The following is a 17,114-nucleotide window of genomic DNA, read 5'->3' as shown; positions in this document are numbered from 1 at the left end:
TTTAAAATTGTAACGTTTAAACTAATGTACTTAATTTCATGTTTCATATTCAATGTACTTAATTTCATGTTTTGATGAGTAATTTATAAATTTATAAATTTTATGTTTTAAATTATAATGTATTTCCCTCTACTTTTATTTGAATTTGTAGTGTATAAAAATGTAATACATTAGACATGCATTAAAGAATATGCAGTATATAATTCAAACTATGCACATCCTAAATTCAACATTTACATTAAATTGCTTTGAGTTAAAAAATTTATTTAAGTAGTTTTATCTGTACCGATATCAATGTCAATTTCCAATAGTTTCTGGAATATCCTGTATAAAACAAGTTAAATTCCTGTATAATTTTCGGTTAAATTCTTGTCAATATTATAATGCAAGATTTATAATTAGTTATCAGATTTCTTAATGTGGTCTACCTTTAGATATTACATCAGTTTTATGTATATTTATTCAGATAAAAAAAGTGCTTAGTTTTGGTTTTATGTAATTACGGCAAAGCCTCGAGGGCTATGTGCCTAAAGTGAGGGTTGCCTTCGTGGAGGACATTCTAAGAAAAACTAGCTCGTATACACGTAACACATGGAGAAAACCACGAAAACGTCCATGCAACCAACGTTCGCGGGATTCCAACCTTGGACCGAACTTCTAGTGTTCAGCGATTCTATCGGCCGCTGGTGAGATCGATTTAAAAAGGGTATAAATACATATGTACTGCACTTTCTTTCACTGCATCTGTTAATATATTTATACAGTTATATATATATATATATATATATATATGGGAGTCATCAACGTCCAATGCTGAATTAGAATACCAGGATTATGACGTCATCAGTATAGCATCACCCAGCGCAGTAAGAATCATCCCAGACAGCGCTGAGACCTGGTCGAGAGTGGAGGGCAGACGTGAGCAGACGGCTCACACGTCTTCAAGAGTTTATGAACTTAGATTGAGCTTTTGATGTTATGCCTTTAGGTGTAAAAAAACTGTTGGTGCATCATTATGTTAATCCTGCATACCGTTAACTTCATCTTTATTTACTTTTATTTCTTTCTATTAAATAAACCATTTAGCTATTACTTCGTTCTCTCATGCTGTGAATTAAGTCAAATTCTACAAAAAAATATGGCGCCCAACGTGGGGCTTCGAATTCCAAAATGTGCGAGTAGTAGAACTGTCCTTTGAACTACTGAGTGAAAGTTATTCGATTTATTGGATTACTCGTATAAAGTGTGGATTACCCAATTGACGACGATCATCTGTCGGGTGAGTACAAAACTTTCTTTCCAATATGAAGTTAGTAGAAATTCCAGAATTGGAAGCAGCTTTAAAGAACAGTAAAAGTTCTGAAATCAAAAGTTTGCATAAGCTTATTTTTAATACTGATGGAGATCGAAATAACCGGAAAAGATTACGTGAATTTTCTGGCTTTATATTTAAACCAGATTCTGAAGAATTTAATAAGAAAATAGATGCAGTGCAGAATAGTTTTACTTTGAATGAGTTAATTAAAATTTGCAATGTACTGTGCATAAATTCAGAAGGTTTAAAAACGGAAGTCGTAACCTGAATTGTCTCTTTCCTATGTGATTTATCTGTATTATTTGAAAATATTTTGCATGAAGAAAATAGTGATATTGAAGATGAAACTATTAATAAAATTTCTGAAGTAATGCTTGATGATAATCAAAGAGACAATCCTGGTTTTAATGAGTCTCAAGTAAATAACAGTATGCAGCTTCCAATTCAAGATCATTTTAAATCTCATCTTAGTTTTTCGAATATTGAATTGATTGATTGTTAATCCTTTTTCTGGTAATGCATATGAAAATGTTCATAAATGGATTGATGAATTTGAAGATGTTATAAATTGATTTTATAAATTCTTTAAAATTTTCTTTATAAGTTTGCAACTTCTTATAAGTTTACAACTTATTCTTTATCAGTTTTACTTGAAATTTTACATTTTTGTGTTTTATCTTGTGATCACAATGAGTATTAATGAAAGGCAATAACTCGCTTTAATATGTAGAGATAATTTTAAGGATAAGCAGTTAGTTACAAATAATTAAATTAGGTAGTTAGATAACTTAGTCATTATGGATTTACATGGCCACAATTAAATTTTATTTAACAATATTTGTTAAAAAGCCCTATTAAAATCAAAATCTAATTAAATTTTACAGTTTAAAATACATGTAATTTATGACATTGATTCTTACATGATATTAGGATAAATTACACATTAAAAGCTACAAAACACTTATGTTTTGTAGCTTTTAATGATGTTTTGTAACAACATTACAAGCTATGTTCTATTAAGTGTTTTTGTTACAAAACATAAATGTTTGTTACAAAACATTTATGTTTTGTAACAACGACACTCAACAAAATATTTACGCATCTTTTTCATTTGAAGCCTTCCCAAACATTTTAGTTAGTTTATATAGATTTCCTTGTCTTTAAGCATCATTCCTAACAATTAGAGATTTGTCTCAATATGCAGACCAAAGCTCTCTCTAGTTTCTGCATGGTTTATTTTCTAACTTATCAACCTCTCCACAATGTACCTACGAGGGTTTACTTGATCTGGTAAAAGTTAAATAGTCCAAAACTCCTGACAAACACGAAGCAAATTATCGCTATGTCTGAAAGTAATATCAGACGAAGGTTTAAATAAGTCTCTTATTTAAAAAGAACTTAGAACATAAATGCATGTTCTGGTGCTAGCAAATTCAATTACAGCTCACGGTGATGTAATTAAACACAAGTAGTCAAATTCAAACTACAAATGTGGACTAGTGGTAATACATTGTAATACATTGGAGGTAATACATTGTAATACATTGGAGGTAATAGACCCACCTGGCCATGAAGTGGCCCCATGGTGGAAAAAAATAATAAATAATAAATAATAATAATAATAATAACTCCAAAAGAATATTAGATACAAAATAAATAATACAAAATATAAATAAGATACAAATAATACTCAGATATAAAATAAAAATAGGGGAAAACATATAACAAGCACTCACGAACATACAAACAAAAATTAACACAAAGGATAACATCAGATTAGAATTCCAGTTACACGTCGATTTGCATTAATAAATTTAAGAACATCTTGTGCAAAAGATATAAAAGCCCTGATATGAAAATTATCATTATATATAGCATTATCAATCTTGTAAAGCTTCCTCTGATCGGCGAAAATAGAACAGCCCTCCATAAAATGTTTTGCTTGTCCAATTGCTTTACAAGAAACACAAAGTTCATTATTTTGTAATCTGAATCTCTTAAAATAATAGGAAAATCTCCCGTGGACAGTAAAGATTTGGTTTAAATCAGTATTGTTAAAAATTGAAATTTTGTTAGAAATTCTGATAATTTTCACGTATCATTTATTTTTTGGTGAATTTTCCCATAGGATTTTCCATTTCTCAGTGTAAAATTTCTTCATGTGTGTGATGGCCATCTGTTTAGATCCTGAAATTGCAATAAAGGGGATATCCATATAGAGACTGCCTCTTTGGCCAGACAGTCGTCCCTCTTGTTTCCAATATGCCCCACATGAGCTTTGATCCAGTGCAGTTTTACATCTAAATACCTGTTCAAAGTTTGTACACAGTTTTTGATTTTTAAGATGATAGGATTGGCGTTGTCTGGGTGGGAAAGAGACTGAAGAGCGACAAACAATCTGTATAAATATTAATCGCATTTTGAAAGGCAACACATCTGTTAATCCAAATTAAGGCTTGATATAGAGCCTTTCGGGCAGAGTTATGGTTATTTAATCTAAATTTCATATAGTCGATTGCGACACCAAAATAATATACAGCAAATGCTGCTCCAATCCTCCCCTCAATCCCAGACCCGTCTGTATATACACTCTTAAACACACACACACACAACAACAAAAAAAAAAAAAAAAAAACGACACACCAAGAAGGAGATATGTAAGCCCAGGGTGGCGTGACTTGAAGGGCAACACAGCGGGCCTTTGAACTTCTTCGACATACGTCTGTGCTGTAAGGTTGCGACGGATGACAACCAATGGGTTCCTACTGTGAAATGAAATGGCACCCCAGACCATCCCTCCTGGTTGTGTGGCCTGTCTGCCGGAAGACAGTCAGGTTGGTATCACACCTCTGTCCAGGGCGTCTTCAGCACCGTTCAAAGCGGGACTCATCACTGAAGACTATTCTACTCCAGTCAGTGACATTCCAGTGCGAATGAGCCCAACACCACTGCAAATGGGCTTGACACTGTACAGAGGTCAATGGTAGTCGGTGCAAGGGGCACCTTGGCCTCAGCCCCCTTTCTGTGAGCCGTCTATGAATGGTCCTTGCGGTCACTGAATCACTAGTTGCACGTACAATCGATGATAATGATGCATCTGGGGCTGTGAGTGCCGCTCTGAAGATTGCTCGGTCTTCATGTTCTGTCGTTTCTCTAGGTCTAACCACTTCCTTCTTGACGCTGTGTGCGGCCATGGTTCACCCATTCCTGCCAACATCATCTAATAGTGGCATCGCTCCTGCTCAAATGTTGAGCTATTCGCCGATAAGACCAACCGGCTTCTTTGAGCAAAACTACACGACCTCTCTCAAATTCTGACATCTGTGCATATCATCCGCGCACCTGTATGCGAGGCATAGTTACTGTCTACCAGAGTACACAGAATGAAAATTGTGAAGAATTTATGACCTAGAATTGTAATTTCTCCTCTTTAATATCCTGCCAATTGGGCAGATCAGATGCGCTGTAGCAACAACCCTTTATTCATTGGCAGCCAAAATGTAAAATTTTGCATTTTCCGTCGAAACCAGTATGCATATCAATTTGTGTCCAATTTGCCTTATATCTTCTCAGTGCGTCTTTTTTTTTGGGGGGGGGGTCTAAGAGTGTATATCGTATGCACTAGAATTAACAACCTCTTTGTCATAAGAAAAGCTAATTCTTTTAGAGTGTGGACTAGTGGTCAAAGATTATACAATTTAATGTAAATTTAATCTGGCTCAGTAAGTCTATCATATCAGGAAACAGAAATGGGAAATTATAGTAAAGGCTGAAATCCTAAATTGGGTAATTTGCATAATAATAACTGCACATATCTTTGAAGAATAATTTTCTTTATGTATTTAGTTTCTTTCTTCAACATATTTCTTTCTCCTTTTAGAATTGTTGGATTTAATTAAGGATTTTTATTATTCTAAAAAAATACTAAATGCACTTAGAATTTACAGAAAAAGTGGCTAATTTATTTCTTTAGTAATATGAACATTCAAAAGAAATATGAAATATATATATTAAAGGCCGGTTACAGAGCTGGTGTGGTAGAGTTTTTAGAATTTAGTGACACACTGAACAACAAAACCTAGAAATGGCAAAACTTTTAGAATTTAGAGCAGGCATTGGAAGCAGAACTTAGGATCCACAGAGATTGCATCAGGTGGGAAAATGCATAGTGCCAGCTCTGTGTATGATGCATTAAGACATATTAGGTAAATCTTTTAAATTATAAATTTTCAATTTCTTTATTAATAAAAAATCTCTTTCTATAATGCCTGGCCATGTGATAAGATTAGAAGCATTTTTGATAATTTCCATGCTTGTGTCTAGTGAAAAATAGAGAGAATATAGGGAAGATAAAGATGTTAAGAAAAAGATTCTAGTATCAGAAGTAAAACATTCAAATATTATGTTTTCATTGTTCTTTCAGACGTTCTACAAAAAGTAAGAAATTTATCTCAAACTTTCTGTAAAATACATCCATTACCTGTTGATACCATGGAGATAATTTTTATTCTGTCACATATTTCTCGAACCTTCTATAATCATGGGTCTATAAAACTTGCCTTCAAATCCTTCTAAACTTTCCAAGCTACAATGTCTAAAACCTAAATAAAAATTATCCCTACCAATTTGTAACAGCAGAAAGAGAGAAATATTTTGGAACAAATATATATATATAAACTGATCTTAAAATCACCAAAATGTTGATAAGTCGCCAAATTTAGAATAATTTAATAAAAGAATTCACATCCCCAAAAGCGAAAAGTTGTTTAAGAGCTCTTTATTAGAAAAAAATGAATTTTGAAATGTTTCACTTCTTGCTTAGAAACTCGAGTATCCCATCATTTATATTAGAAACAAATTATAACCCATGAACTCATTCAAAAGATAACCATATATGTCACTGAATCGCCAAAAAATATTCCTCCAAAATGATAATCCACACTAAAAATGACAGTCGTAATAACACACAGTAATTTCAGATGATTAAAATTAAGGACATTCTGCTGATTTTGGCCAAAATTAAGGACTTTTAAGGACCAAAAATCGATTTCAAAAAATCTAAGAACTCTTAAGGACCATACAAACCCTGTAAATAAAAGGAATTAGAATAATTGTTTGTAAATGCAGAAACTTTTGAAATAAAATTAGAAACTAAATTTAAAACTGCTTATAATAAGTAATTTTAACAATTACACAGATTAAAATTTATTGTATACATAAAAATATGTTGAGCAGTTAAAACATTAAGTGAAGAATCACATGAAAATAAAGATTATATTTAAAACAGGATATACATAATACCAGTACCACAAGCCTGTGTACGACCTGCTGTATGGGGCGGGTCAACTGTTTGCCTGGAAAATGGCATGCCCTGACACAATCTGATTACTCATTCATCGCATCGGGAATGAATGAGAAATCAAGATTCATCCAACCAGGCAACAACTTATCCATGGTCCAGTTTCAATGCAACCACTGTAGGTGTAGTTGACGATGACACTTTGTCAACAGAGGCACACGAATGAAATAGTTATGCTGCATAGTCCTATATCCAACAATGTTTGCTGAGCTGTGTGTTCTGAAACAGTTCCACTTAGACCTGCACTGTATTGCGCTGTCAGCTGAGCCACTGTCTGTCACCGATTTTGCTGTACCAAGACGGACAGTCTCCAGTGTCCCTTTTCTTTGATGACAGATGGACATCCAATACCTTGGCATCTACTGCTGGTTTCACCATCATTTACCTACACTGCATAAGTACTAACAACAGAATCATGAATAACCTACCACTCGTGCAGTTTCAAAGATACTTGTTCCAAGTCTTCGAGCCATTACAATCTGGCCTCTATCAAATTTTCCTAGATCTTGCCTTTCTTATCATTTGCAAAAGTAAGTGCAAGAACGATTCCTTAACTTCTTTAACAGCAGTTAAATACCATTCCTACTTAATCCCGTGCCCTCAACACCATCTAGATGAGTTTATTGATAAATGTGGGTATTCTGCATATATCATTTTGACAGAGTGTGCTTTAAAACAAAATTTGCTACTTCAGTTTTGCAAAAGCTTATTCTCTACAGAAAGAGATAATTCGGAATTTATTTATTGTAAATTGCTATTTCTAAACAAACTAGGAAAATGAATTTTAAATATCAGAAATTAAATACATATTAAAAATATTTTATTTAGATGAGATCTGATATATTTTATAGAAATCTACTCTTATTCATTCAAAATACAATATTAATATGAAATATCATAACTGCACACATAAACTGCCAACTTCAAACATTTCTTTTTAATTAAAAAAAAAAAATCCTCATGAACAGCAGAAAAGCTGATTTCGTTTTCAAATATAAAATGAGCTGTCCTAAAATCATGCTTATAAATTGCAAGAATTGGTGGAAATAAAAAAAAAATTATTATAACAGAATATAAGATCTGTAGTTCTTAGAAATTCTCAGTAATTATAAGTGGTTCCCAAACATACATAGGCTAAATGTGCAACAAAATATTTTTTGATAATGTATACTTTTATAAAACAGTTCCATGCAATACAAAGCAGCACTTTTAATGCATATAAGATGGATGACTTAAATATGAAATAAATTTATATTGTAATAATTTGAAGCATGCAATTTTAAAATACCTGTGAAATTCTATATATTTATTTTTAACATCAGTTTGCAAGTGATCTAATCATTTTCATAATCAATAGACCAAAAATGTTTTACAGACTATTTCAAATAATCAAATTATAATAATAATAAAAGTGGACATCCATATAATATTTAGATACCAAGTATAAACTACTGCTTTCGAAAGTTTATAATCATGGAAACTATTCCTCTTCAAGAATTACATAAGTACATTAAGTCTTTTATAAAACTGCCCATCTTGTTTATAATTTCATTTCATTGTAATTGTAGTATGACTAATGTTGATAGCTAATGCTCGTCATGAGCAGAACATAATTATCAAATGCTAAAATTTGACATAATATGAAGAGTACGACAGCTAAAAAATGCTTCTTAAGCTTCTCAGATGTTCAGCATCTTCCCAGCTGCTACTCTACAGTTGAATGGAAGTGACCAGAAATGATACAAAAATTTTCTTTGTAACACTTTGGCAGCTGCTGTTATAAATGTACAACTTCATTAATAAATGTGACTTGCCAATAATTATTGGCCTCTATCATGCAAATAATTTTGCAGGTGCCAGTAACTAACAGCTGGTATCATGTTAATGTGACTTTGTGCTCCCAGCAGTTATCTCCTAGTATCGCATAAATATTGGCATACATCAACCACTCATTCATTATTGTAACAACATAAGTGCAGTTTCTGAAGCCAGTGCTTTCAGTTGGCGTCTTATTAATGTGACTTATTAATGTATTAATGTTCTTCCAACAATTATCTATTAGTGTCACACAAACAAGAAATCACTTAACCAGTGATAGCTGCTTTTCCATACAGAGGATTTGGAAAGCAAATGAATTCGAACTAACTTCATGTTAATATGACTTCACTTGGCAGCAATTATTAGCCAACAACATATAGATGATTTCAGTCTGCCAATATTTCTCAGCTGGTATAATGCAAATATGCCTGTTCTAAGCATTATAAATAATAAATATAATTTATTTCAAAGCCGAACAAAATCTTCTGTCATTTCCGTCTGATGTTTATAACATATAATAAAATATTATATTATTAAGTGGCCTTACATAATCAGTATTGCGAAAAGATTATATGATAAAGTTTAATTAGGGTTCTATAATTTTTGTTCTATAGAACTCTATTCTAATTTCACTAAAAACAAACAAATGCAAAATGCAGCTAACAGGCAGAAATAAAATCTGCACTATTCAGAATGACAGATGGCAAGAGCTGAACACTATGAGTAGTCAGTCAAATGTTAATACTAACCAAAAGATGTTTTAAATTTCTTATTTAAACCTAAAAGGAACAAATTAACCCCAGTATAGGAAATAAAGTTTGGAAATACTTTATATATATGTGAGAGTCATCAACGTCCGGTGCTGAATTAGAATTGCCAGTAGTGACGTCATCAGTATAGCATCATCCAGCTCAGCGAGAATCATCCCAGCGGGAGATCCCAGCGGGAGGCAGCGGGAGATCGCTTCCAGACGTAGATACGAGCAGACGGCTCGTATGCCTTCAAGAGTTTGAGAAGACGTACGGCCTTCTCACATCTAGCTGAAGTCTCTTGATTTTATGCCTTTAGTTGTGATGACTCTAGATGATCATACTATTTAAAGCTATGCACGAATGTTTGTGTAAACGGACTGCATCATTATGTTAATCCTGCATACCGTTAACTTCATCTTTACTTAATTTACTTTTCTTATTTTTATTTCTTTCTATTAAATAAATCATATTAAAATTAAATTATCCGTGCTCTCAATGCTCTGAGTTAAAACGAATTCTACAAAAAATATGGCGACCAAACGTGCGGCCTCGAAGTCCAAAATGTGCGAGTAGTAGAACTGTGCTTTGGACTAACTGAGTGAACTGTTCTTACAAGTTATTCGATTTATTGGATTACTCGTATAAAAGTGTGGATTACCCTTATTGACGACGATCATCTGTCGGGTGAGTACAAACTTTCTTTCCAATATGAAGTTAGTAGAAATTCCAGAATTGGAAGCAGCTTTAAAGAACAGTAAAAGTTCTGAAATCAAAAGTTTGCATAAGCTTATTTTTAATACTGATGAAGATCGAAATAACGGGAAAAGATTACGTGAATTTTCTGGCTTTACATTTAAACCAGATTCTGAAGAATTTAATAAGAAAATAGATATAGTGCAGAATAGTTTTACTTTGAATGAGTTAATTAAAGTTTGCAATGCATTGTGCATAAATTCAGAAGGTTTAAAATCGGAAGTCGTAACCCGAATTGTTTCTTTCCTATGTGATTTATCTGTATTATTTGAAAATATTTTGCATGAAGAAAATAGTGATATTGAAGATGAAACTATTAATAAAATTTCTGAAGTAATGCTTGATGATAATCAAAGAGACAATCCTGGTTTTAATGAGTCTCAAGTAAATAACAGTATGCAGCTTCCAATTCAAGATCATTTTAAACCTCATCTTAGTTTTTCGAATATTGAATTGATTGATTGTTAATCCTTTTTCTGGTAATGCATATGAAAATGTTCATAAACGGATTGATGAATTTGAAGATGTTATAAATTCTTTAAAATTGAGTGATTTGCATAAATTAGTTTTTGCTAAAAGATCATTAAAAGGTAAAGCGAAACTATTTATTCAGAGTGAACCTAAAGCTAATGACTGGTGTAAGTTAAAAAAGCTTTTGAAATCTGAATATGGTAAAGCTTTTAATTCTGCTGAATTGCATGAAATGTTATGTAAGCATAAATTAATGCCTAATGAATGTTTTGATGAGTATTTTTTTGAAAATGAAAGAAATGTGTTCGCGAGGTAAGATTGAAGATGCTTCATTAATTAAATATGTTATTGATGGTATTCCCGATTCGGTGGTTAGGAAAACTATACTGTATGGTTGCGAAACAATAACTGAATTTAAACAAAGGCTTAAAATTTATGATAGAATGAGATCGGACAATGATAAGTTTAAAAATCCGAAACCGAAAGTAGACACTCAAGTTAAAGATAGAAGTAAGCTTTCGTCATCAAATCGAAATCAATCTAACGTTAATAAGGTCAAATGTTTTAATTGCTAGGAATTTGGGCATTATTCAAAGCATTGTGTAAACAAATCAAAGGATGTAAAATGTATAAAATGTAAAAAGTTTGGGCATTATTCAACAGACTGTCCAGAGCGGAACCCCGAGACACAACAAGCAGCTTTATTACAACGAATTTCCGACAAGGATAAAATTATGAAGACTGTAGAAATAAATAATCATTTAGTTACTAGTCTAGTTGACACTGGTTCAGATGTAACGATTGGTTTTCCTAATTTAAATTGTAGCGATATCACATTAAACGGAATTGAATCAAAGCAAACATACCCCATCGACTTTTTCATTTCTGATATTTCAATTGATAGTTTTTCACTGCGTACGAAAATTTATGTTGTTAAATCATTATGTAATCAAATTGTATTAGGTTTGGATGTATTGAATCAGTTTAACTTCTCTTTTACCGAGAATGGCCTTCAAATAATTTCTCATCGGAATAAAAGTAATGTAAACTTGATAACTGCTGAGTCATATCCAAATTCTAACGTTCGTTGCATTATGGGAAATTTGAATATTGCTGTGTCATTGAAGAATGTTTATGATCCTTCGCAATCGTCTGGCGTCTCCGTTAATGTAAACAAAAGTCCGGAAAGCGGAAGTAGCTCGACATTTAATTACCTGTCACATCTGGTGAATGCTATTTCTGTCAACGAGATTGATTTATCACACATTTCAAATGCAGAACATAAAGAAAGACTGTGTAATTTAATTAATTCGTACCAGCCTCGGAAAAATAGACATTTGTGTGAGTGTGTGTGATTATGGCAAAGCCTCGAGGGCTATCTGCCTAAGGGGAGGGATGCCTTCGTGGAGGACTTTCTAAGGGAAACTGGCTCGTATACACGTTACACATGGGGAAAACCACGAAAACGCCCATGCAGCCAGCCCCGTTCGCGGGATTCGAACCTCGGACCGAACTACCAGTGTTCAGCGACTTTACCGCTCGGCCGCTGGTGAGCCGGAAAAATAGACAATCTGACTTTAAGATGCAAATAAATGTATGCGATGAAATTCCTGTCTGTCAAAATAGAAGATACATGTCTTTCGCGGAACAAAAAATTGTTGACGATCAAATTAAAGAATGGTTAAGAGAGGGCATAATAAAGCCTAGCAATTCTAATTATTCGGCGCCTATTGTTTTGTGTAACAAGCGTAATAATTCGAAACGTTTATGCATAGACTATCGGAAATTAAATAAGAAGATTATTAAAGATAAATTTCCACTGCCTTTAATTCCGGAAGTACTTGATCGTTTAGAACAATCAAAAGTCTTCAAGACACTAGATTTGAAAAATGGCTTTTTCCATGTAGACATAGATGAAAATTGCACCAAATATACTGCATTTGTAACACATGATGGTATTTACGAATTTCTTAAAGCTCCTTTTGGTTTATGTATTAGTCCAAATGTTTCTCAAAGGTATATTTATTCAGTATTTCGTGACTTGTTAAATGAAGGTGTACTAATTATTTATATGGATGATATAGTTATACCGGCTAATGATGAAGCTGAATGTTTAGACAAATTAGAAAGATTATTCAAAACTGCTTCGGAGTATGGATTACAAATAAATTTCAAAAAGTGCCAATTCTTAAAACGTAAAATTGAATTTTTGGGACATGTAATTGAAAACGGAACTATTCGACCATCGCCTTCCAAAACTGTTGCTGTTCGAAACTTTCCACAACCGCGTAACTGTAAACAACTACAAAGCTTTTTAGGACTAACGGGATATTTTCGTAAATTCATTCCTCAGTATGCTAAAATAGCTAAACCTCTTAGCGACTTGCTTAGAAAAGGTATTGGTTTTAAGTTCGATTCCGAACAACAGGAAGCTTTCTGCAGACTAAAAGAAATTCTACACATATTTAGGCAGTTCTACACATATTTAGGCAAGGATATCCATTAGAACTCCATACTGATACTCTCTTTTTTTCTTTTTTTTTATTATCTTTGCAGGTACATGATGGTGATGTCTATTCAACAGACATCGAGGACGATGCCTTTTCAGGCTGGCCGAAGCTGTGGGAGTCATCAACGTCCAATGCTGAATTAGAATACCAGGATTATGACGTCATCAGTATAGCATCACCCAGCGCAGTAAGAATCATCCCAGACAGCGCTGAGACCTGGTCGAGAGTGGAGGGCAGACGTGAGCAGACGGCTCACACGTCTTCAAGAGTTTATGAACTTAGATTGAGCTTTTGATGTTATGCCTTTAGGTGTAAAAAAATTGTTGGTGCATCATTATGTTAATCCTGCATACCGTTAACTTCATCTTTATTTACTTTTATTTCTTTCTATTAAATAAACCATTTAGCTATTACTTCGTGCTCTCATGCTGTGAATTAAGTCAAATTCTACATATATATATTTAAAACAGATTTTCTGTGCCTTAAACTTCTATCCTTCTGGAAGTTACCAATGACAGATACATTGGTAATGACGCCCATGTGTCCAGCCCGTTCGCGGGATTCGAACCTCGGACCGCACTACCAGTGTTCGGAGATTTTACCGCTTGGCCACTAGTGGGATCGACTTAAAAAGGGCATAAATAGGAATATGTACGGCAATTTCCTTTCACTGCATATATTAATTTATTTATAATACATTTATATATACATATAGTTATTTATTTAAAACAGATTTTGTATGCCTTAATTTTTTATACTCTAGGAAATTACGAGAAATATGTTGGTAATGACAGATATATTGGTTATCAGAGATATGTTGGTAATGCAACAAACCCGTTCGCAGTATTTGGACTTCGGACCGAACTACCAGTGTTCAGCGATTTTACCACACGGTCACTGGTGGGATCGATTTAAAAAGGGTATAAATAGGAATATGTATTGCAATTTCCTTTCACTGCGTATGTTAAAATATATATATATATATATATATATGTGTGTGTGTGTGTGTGTGTGTGCAAGGTAATATGTTTTATGATTTAACCTATAGTTATTTTTTTTTTTATTTTTCTTCCTATTACTTTTGTGAAAAGTTTGTTATATTTTTACTCACTGCTTATTGGTATCTACGATACATAGTATATTTGTAGCTACGTGATAGGTATAATTCCTGAATAAATAAAATTATTGATATAATCATGGGTTGCTAAAAATTAAAATTTTTTTAATTCAAATTCATTAGGAATATTAAACACGCGTACGCGGTGCTATATTTCAATTATTTGACTTATGCGTTGTTGCATAACCTTTTCAGACAAAATAATGTATTTTAATCATAAAATTCCTGTTAACAAATAGTTTACAAACATGAAACCTTTTAGAAAATTTCCATTTTGCAAAAGATCATACGTAAAATTATGTTTACGTTTCTTCACATACCTGAAGTTCTGAAAAGGCCATTTCTTTTTCTGCGTTTAAAATATTCATTAACGTTACCCATTTCTTTTTTCCATACTCTTTACTAAATCCAGCAGTGTATTTTTTTCGAAAAATTTCACCATTTACTCGAACTCGATTTTTTTTTCTACCGCCATCCTCAGTAATAAGCACGTGCGAAACAACCCCTTTGAACAAACTACCCCCTTTCCCTGAGCCTGGAGCAATGTAGAGGTGAGATAGACCGGTTGCTATGCAACAAACGTCACTTCCGAACGGAATTTCCACTTCACTTTACGCCGACGGAATTTGAAGGGGCCAGACTCGCTCTCTCTTCTGCTGTCGAGTGGAAAGAGAATCCCGACTGGTTTTCCGATATCGATCTCGACCGGTGTCCAGATTAGACCCCTTAGTTGGATAGGAAAAACAAAAAGATGGCTCACGTCAAATTTGTCTAGGTGTAGGAAAAATACAACATGACCTATTTGAGTGAGCTGAGAAACAAAATGACTGCTCAAGTGATCAAGGTTTGCTCTCAGTGGAAAAATAAAGAACAAACGGTCGCTACGTCCCGTCTCGGTTCGCTAGGAGAGGAAAAACACAATGGTCTCATTCATCCATCTTAATTGGATGGGAAAACAAAAGGATAGCTCACGTCAAATTTGTCTAGGTGTAGGAAAAAAATACAACACGACCTATTTGCGGGAGCTGAGAAACAAAATGACTGCTCAAGTGATCCAGGTTTGCGCTCAGAGAAAAAAGCTATCTGGATGAGCTGGGAGAAACAACATGGCTGCTCAAGCGATCCAGGTTTGCGCACAGAGAAAAAAACGCAAACGGTCGCTGCGGCACGACTTGGTTGATGAAGAGCGAAAAAAAATAAAAGGGTCTCACTCTTCCATCTTAGTTGGATGGGGAAAAACAAAAGGGTGGTTCATGTCAAATTCGGCTAGGTGTTGAAAAAAATACAACACGACCTATCTGAGTAAACTGGGAAACAAAATGGCTGCTCAAGCGATCGCGGTTTGCGCTCAGAGAAAAAACGCAAACGGTCGCTACGTCCCGTCTCGGTTATCGTCTCCCTCATCCATCTTAGTTGGATGAGAAAAACAAACGGATAGCTCATGTCAAATTCGGCTAGGTGTAGGGAAAAAAATACAACACGACCTATCTGAGTGAGCTGGGAAACAAAATAGTTGCTCAAGTGATCGAGGTTTGCGCTCAGAGGAAAAATAAAAAAACACAAACGGTCGCTATGCCCCCGTCACGGTTCGCGAAGAGAGAAAGAACACAATGGTTTCATTCATCCCTCTTAGTTCGATGGGAAAACAAAAGGATGGCTCACGTCAAATTTGTCTAGTTGTAGGAAACAAAATACAACATGACCTATCTGGGTGAGATGGGAAACAAAATGACTGATCAAACGGTCGCTGCGTCCCATCTTGGCTCGCGTAGAGAGAGAAAGAAAACAATAGTCTCCTCAGAAAGTCTTCATTGGATGGGAAACGAAATAGCTGCTCCCACCATCAGGGTTTGAGATGAAAAAAAATTTAAAGGATGGTTCTCCATCTATCGAGGTTTAAGTGAGACTAGAAAAAAATAGTTTAGCTTATTCGTCAACATGTCCCGTTCATGACATCTTACACTTCTTTGACAAATTGCTTTGAAATATGAAAAGAAAATATCCAGCTCGTGTAAAGTTCAGAAATGGCAAAACATTCCCAAATAATTCCTTTTCTTGAGAAAGTATATCCTGTGTCCAGATGAGGTAGACGTAGAGAGAGAAAGCATACTGCATCTTCAAGAGCCAGCACTGTTCTGAACAGAAACGTGGAATATTTTTATAGATAAGTGAGGAAGTGAAAGTGAAAGTCAAAAAACGAAATCGGATCGGCTGGGAAAAAATTTTCAGAGCTCAGAAAAAAATTCTGGCTGGCTGAGTTATTAAAAAAAACTTTTTGTTAATTTTTATTATGTCTTTAGACATAAAACAAATTAACGATCACCCCCCTTTTGTCTGGGAATGATGATTCACCTTTCTAAAAATAGACCATAGCTCATTGTTTTTCTTGGAATTCTATTTTTAGAAAGGATAAGACATCATTCCCAGACAAAAGGGGGAGATCGTTAATTTTTATTATGTCTTTAGACATATGATTTTTTTTTTGTTTACAACTTAGCCACTCAGAATTTTTTTCTGAGCTCTGAAAATTTTTTCCCAGCCGATCCGATTTCGTTTTTTGACTTTCACTTCCTTACTAATCTATAAAAACATTCCGTGCTTCAGTGCAGATTCGTGCTGGCTGTTGAAGAGACAACAGATCTCTCTCTCTCTCTACTCAATCTGGATCCAGGATGCTCGAGGAAATTCTTTTTAGGAATTGTTGACAACTTCTGAACCTTAGATGAATTGGATGTCCATTGCTCGCTTATTTATAAAAGCATTCCGCGTTTCAATGCAGATCCGTGCTGGCTATTGAAGAGACGACCCGTCTCTACTCAATCTGGACCCATGATGTTTTTTTAAGAGGCAATTCTTTTAGGAATTTACATGTCTCTCTCTACTCAATCTGAACCCAGGATGCTCTTCAGAGGAAATTCTTTTTAGGAATTGATGACAATTTCTGAACCTTAGATGAGTTGGATGTCCATTGCTCGTTTATTTATAAAAGCATTCCGCGTTTCAATGCAGATCCGTGAAG

The sequence above is a fragment of the Stegodyphus dumicola genome, chromosome 2, assembly GCF_044657685.1.
Source record: "Stegodyphus dumicola isolate Sdum_Otavi_A_Nest chromosome 2, ASM4465768v1".
Taxonomy (NCBI): domain Eukaryota; kingdom Metazoa; phylum Arthropoda; class Arachnida; order Araneae; family Eresidae; genus Stegodyphus; species Stegodyphus dumicola.
Note: the sequence above shows the minus strand (reverse complement) of the source record.